A 6,251-nucleotide genomic window follows, 5' to 3' on the forward strand; every position below is an offset into this window, starting at 1 on the left:
AGGGGACACGGGTTCGTGCCCCGGTCCGGGAGGATCCCACATGCCGCGGAGCGGCTGGGCCCGTGAGCCATGGCCGCTGGGCCTGCGCGTCCGGAGCCTGCGCTCCGCAACGGGAGAGGCCACAGCGGTGAGAGGCCCGCGTACCGCAAAAAAAAAAAAAAAAAAAATTTCCCTATTTATTCCTGTGACTTTGGCATTTAGAGTTTTGGGGCCAGAACTGTGATGAGCATAAGTTAGGCAGTTTAGTTTCCCTCATTTCTGGGGACAGCAGTAGCCCAAGAGGAATGAATCTGCTTTTCCCAAGCCATCGGCTTCTCCGTGGGGGAGAGCATGAACTCCTCTTGGACCCCAGGGCTGAGGGTCTCTAGGCTCCTGGCTTGTTCTCATCACACATTCACAGTCATATCCACACACCAACAGACATAACACTTTTGCTTACTCCTTCCTTGGGGGCAGACACACACATTTCTCAAAGACTTCTTTGTGCAGTGCACAGAGAGAGACAGCTAAAAGGAGGAGGGGTGAGATGGGGCCAAGGAATGAAGTTCCATGGTCAGTCTCTGCACCAGGGCTTGGATGTGGAGGGGAAAGGGAGGAGAAGAGCCCACCTGGAACATGTTCTGTGTAACTTTCCATCAGTGAAGTCTCGCAGAGTAGAGGAGGTTGCATCCCTGTCCTCCGGTTCCTTGGCTGGGAGCCTCCTTCAGATAAAACACGGGTGTTGAGTACTGGGACTAGTTTACAGAGCATCAGGGGCCTCAGTCCTGAAACACTGTGGGTCCAGGCGGTTGTGCCTGGTATGGGCAGGGTGGGCAAAATTATAAAGTCAGGAGGAGTCTCCTCCACGTGTCCCATCTTCCTGCCCCAGATCGTTTTCCCATCTCCTGATACCAGTTTGGTTCCTAGTGACAGAAGTCCGGTAGAAGTCTCCTAAGTGAAAAGAGAAACATCTAACATCGTAACACAAGATCCCAGGCACTGGTGGAGGGTGGGAGAAGGTATGTCAGAAAATCCAAAGCCTCAGGGAAGTGAAAAACCCAAGAAAGCTGTTTCTTTCTGCCTGTCTATGTCTGTCTGGTTTCTCTGTCCATATATAATAAAAATTATCGCTATCAAGTTGCTGCCAATTTGGCAGTCAGCCTCAACTGGGAATTAGTATGGTCCTAATTCCAAAATCCCCGGGGAACAGGCTCATGGCTGCCCACTCCTGATCAAATCAAGTGACCAGGGGATGAGGGCAGAGAGTATGAACATGGTTGCTTCTGCTATAAATATGTGGGTGGAAATGGTGGAGAGACAATGAGAAGTGGGGCAGCTCCTCACCCCAGTTCCTTCAGATATTGGTTTTGTATTCCATTCTTGAAGTTGGTCAGCTACTCACGAGGTGCAGGTAAGGTGCTTGTTATTCATACTCTTAAGTTGGAGCCTTTCAAAGAAGGTGGTCCCCAGGAGATGCAGAGGAGTGAACTATCACTGGTGGGACAAAAGCAGTGGGGTAGATGAAGCTGGCTGGGGGCGTTGCAGTGGCCTGTGGAGAGAGACCTCATGCAGAGGCAGGGACTGGGGAGGTAGGACCCTCTAGCCTCCTCCCAGCCCATTCTCCTGCCTGTCAGTCTGGAAGATTACAGAATTCCCCAGAATGTCTATTCCTGTGTCTTTGCCAAGGTGTGGCCAGGCTTTCTCTTGACGGATCTGGAGATGGCCTGTAGCTGGGGACCTTCCTTCTCTTCTGCTCTGAAGAGTCTTGAAAGGGCCCATAGCAGTGGAGCCCTGCTTCTCTCGGGCCCACCAAGGTGCTGACTCCTTGGGCTGGAGGCTTGAAAGGATGCTCTTCCCGTTTTGTCCAGACTCTGAGACCTGGAACTCTTTTGACCAGGTCTGGAGCGGACTCATGAATGGTCAGTAGGCCCAGGAGACCAACTGGAAGAGAGTCACCAAGGATAGAGAGATACCCAGGTAGCTTCAGTAAACCACAGCTAGTAAACAACCCCGCTACCATGGTGCTGCTCCAGCCCAGCCCAAAGGAAGCTTTTCTAATATGGGGAGAAATGGATGTGCACTATTGATACCTGAGCTAAAAATAGCCCATGTTCCAAACAAAGTGTTTTTTAGCATTTTGACATGAAAACATGTAGACAAAGCAAGGATTTAGAATGCATGACTCATTAAATGGCTGACTCTGAAAGCAATGGAAATTCAAAGGGAATTTGTCTCTCTCTATTACTCCCTCCCACCCCTGCTCTGAATAGCTTATAAAGAGAGTTTCTACATAAACAGGACCCATAAACTCCTCCATGATTTAAGGTCCTGAGCAGTGAGAGGCAGAAAGAACTCAAGTTTTATTGCCTGGTTACTGAGTTGGCTTCCCTAGTTAGGTTGGGATCATCAACCAGAGTCCCCCCGGCTCTGCCCATCCTAATTTCTCCTCCTCGTGTCCCTAGCAGGTGTCCAGGGAATTCCATGGCCCCACCATGGCCACTGCTCCTCCCTCTGTTGGACCCCAGCAGCATTCATGTCACCAGCCCTAATGAGGATGTTTCATCACCGAGCATTAGCTCTGGGGGCTACATCCTCAGGGAGAGCACACACCTATGGTTCTGTAGAAGGATGCAGCAGTGGGCACCTCCATCAACTCACTGGGAGCCTCGGGTTCTTTCTCGGGTTGAATGTAAGGGTTGGGTCTCATCAGTGATGTTCAGTTTTGTTTTGTTTTGTTTTTCCTCACGAAACCTTTCCAAAATACGTCTTCTGGGGAATCCCAGTATGTAAGGCAAAAAAAAGAGAAGACCCATTCTGGTTGGAGCAAGGTTTTTGTGTGTTTGGGAGGATGGGGAGGTACTTCAGGGCCCCTGAGATGAACAGTGAGACCTTTCACTTGGAGAGCCTATCGATCGACCTTCATAGCATGGTTCCTAGAAAGTTGTGTAAAAATCTCACCTCTGACCTCTCCTTGTTGTCGTCACCTGCTTTCCTTCCAGTCACTCCTGTGCTCCTTGAATATCTTAGTGCTTGTTCTGTCTCACATCTGCCCAGAGTCCTGATGTCACGTGAGGAAGCTAAAACTGTGTGGATAACAAGGCAACATTTCCACCTCGTGTTCCTTCAGATTCAACTCACAGAACTCATACTGCAATACTCCCCACTTTAACAACCTCCTTGATGGTGTTTACCACTGTTATTCCTATTTCAGGATATAGAGCATACTGAGAGAAAATCTTACATGGATATGGGACATGGGTAGGTGATACTCATAGCCTTCAACTCCAGCTGGTCTTCAGTGGGACTCAGAGGTTCTTCTAGCGACCAGGTCTCCTCCCCATGTTCCACCATAACTGTTTCACCCACTACCCACTCATCTAAGAATGATGCTACTTGCTCATTCCCAAATAAAACAAAGGCCCCAGGAGGAAACTTCTCAACTTCCTGAGCACCAGTCTGTCACCTTTTCTGCATCCAAGCTCATCTTTGCCCCTCCCTGCCCATCATAGTGGAGGAGGACGCCTTTCACCAGGTCAAGGACCACCTGCCACATGTGCCCAGGCATCTGTTCCCTGCCACCCTCTCTTCAGGGACCTTATTCCATCAATTGTACCTCCTCGGTTATTCTTCAACCTCTTTCTTCTTCCCCTAAGCGGAGACATTCGTTCTGATGTCACTGATCTTTAACAAAAAAGGCTGATATGAACTTAAAAAAAATGTTCTTCAAACTTCTTGAAAAAATTGCCTACACTTGTTCTCTTTCTCCACCTTTCATTTACTTCTCAGCCTTCACTTGCTGGGATCTGGCCTCTGCCCCCATTGGTCCACTGATCGTGTTCTGGCTGGAACAAGGGATAGTGTTAGAGCAGAAGGACCAATGCCAAGGAGTGAACAGTTCAAACTTCAGCTCATCATCAAAACTTAGCTGGTGAGTTTACCAAATCTACACGTTTGTGGGCCCTACCTACTAAACCAGGAGATTTTCAGCTAGGACCTGGACATCTGCTGACCCCAGTTTCCTTCTCCCTGGGATCCTCACCAACAGCCCAGCAGGTCCCCAGAAGAATTGGGAGGGTCTCTGCTGAGACAATGTCACATCAGCGAGTGTACTTTGCCCTCTCTTGTTACGGTGGCCAACTCTTTTCCCTTTCCCTTTATCAGTTCCAGCCATCCAACTTGAATTTCAAATGATCTTAGGACTTCCCTGGTGGCGCAGTGGTTGGGAGTCCACCTGCCGATGCAGGGGACATGGGTTCGCGCCCCGGTCCGGGAGGATCCCACGTGCCGCGGAGCGGCTGGGCCCGTGAGCCATGGCCGCTGAGCCTGCGCGTCCGGAGCCTGTGCTCCACAAAGGGAGAGGCCACAGCAGTGAGAGGCCCGCGTACCGCAAAAACAAAACAAAACAAAACAAATGATCTTGGCTAAGAAACTTTGAATCACTCTTTCATTCTCCTGGAGGTTGACCCTATCTCTTGGAAATCTTCCTTTCAGGACCTATTTACTTCCTTTGTGATTCTTCTAATACAACATGTTCCAAAGTGATGATCCTCAGAACATCAATGTTAATAAATATTCCTCTAAAAGTGCGTCATGGTTGGTAAAATTCAGGTGATGCTCCATACTGTATCTACCTATTAGAGAGTAACAACGCATATTAAAATCTTAGCGATGTCGTACAGCAAAGAAAATGGTTTATCTTGGCTTAGCTCAGCTTTTCCAAACACACTTTGTGCCTGGGACACTGCGTATGAGTAAATATGTGTGTATGTGTGTGTGTAAAAGCCAAGAAATCACCTGCTAAGTGTTTATTTCCTCTCCCTAGGACACGCCTAGTTCTATGCAAATGATACATAACTGATATACCCTGGGCCCAGGGAATGCTAGCACCCATATTCAACCAAACACCATTAATTGGTGTGCCAGGATTTGTGCTGGGTGTTGGGAATTCAGAGATAAATAATCCCTTTCCTCTTACAGTTTATAGGCTCATGGAAAAGACGGATTAATACTCACCATAGAGTTTATGTGTTAGGATAAATTCATGCACAGGGTGTGCCTTGGAACATGTTACACACACACACACACACACACACACACACACACACACACCAGGCAGTTGTATGGCTCCAGGGCATACCATTCAATGATAAAACAAGAATACAATGTGAATGTCACCCCCCTGAAGTTGTGCAGTATACCTAGAATAAATAAACCTATATCCACCTAAATATTCATAGTTTGTTCTCACTGATGTGGTCACATTACCCTGAAAGATTTTTTTCACTCAACAATTTATTATCAACATCCTTTTCTGTTGTACTCTGATCGATTTCACCAGTCCCCTCCTGATGGCTGTTTAGGCTGCTCTGTTTTGGGTCTCACAAGCAGTGCTGCAATGAGCATCTCTATCTGTTTATCCTTATGAACTTGTGCAAGTATATCTAAATATAAATTTTCTAGAAGTGAAATTTCCGGGTCAGAAAGTATACACTTTTTTTTTTTCCTTTTGCTAGATTTGCCAAATTGCTCTCCAGAATTAGGAACCAATTTACCTAAGGGAAGGGCTTCTGAGGACAGGGAATACCGGAGTGGAGGGGAAGGAGGCAAGAGAGGAGAAGGGCTTGAAGGTGATAATTAATGGAGCAGTGTCTCTTAGGAAGCCAGGGGGCATGGGATCAAGAACACAGTCTTCGTGAAGAAAAAATTCTACACGCACAGCCAAAGTGTAAATTCTGGACTCCATAGAAAATGTTACAAATGATCTTAGCTGAGAAATTTTGATCACTCTTGCACCCTCCTGGAGATTCTCTAACTCAAGTCTCTTCAAAATCCTCCTTTCAGCCAGGATCCATAGTGTAAATTCTGGACTCCATAGAAAATTTTACAAATGATCTTAGCTGAGAAATTTTTTTTTCTTTTGATATAGTTAAATATAGCAATCACTTTATTATTATTATTGTTTTAACATCTTCTCTAGGCAAGAAACACAAGAGAAGGAAAAGACCTACAATAACAAACCCAAAACAATTAAGAAAATGGGAATAGGAACATACATAGCGATAATTACCTTAAATGTAAATGGATTAAATGCTCCCACCAAAAGACACAGACTGGCTGAATGGATACAAAAAGAAGACCCATATATATGCTGTCTACAAGAGACCCACTTCAGACCTAGAGACACATACAGACTGAAAGTGAGGGGATGGAAAAAGATATTCCATGCAAATGGAAATCAAAAGAAAGCTGGAGTAGCAATTCTCATATCAGAC

The 6,251-nt window shown here is 46.7% G+C and overlaps 1 protein-coding gene across 1 annotated transcript in view; it reads left to right on the plus strand.

The window, feature by feature from the left end:
* CALN1 (calneuron 1) overlaps positions 1-6,251 on the plus strand; it is a 475,967-nt gene that overhangs the window by 32,763 nt on the left and 436,953 nt on the right. The window lies entirely within an intron of this gene.

The sequence above is a fragment of the Physeter macrocephalus genome, chromosome 14 (genome assembly GCF_002837175.3).
Source record: "Physeter macrocephalus isolate SW-GA chromosome 14, ASM283717v5, whole genome shotgun sequence".
In the NCBI taxonomy this organism is placed as follows: domain Eukaryota; kingdom Metazoa; phylum Chordata; class Mammalia; order Artiodactyla; family Physeteridae; genus Physeter; species Physeter macrocephalus.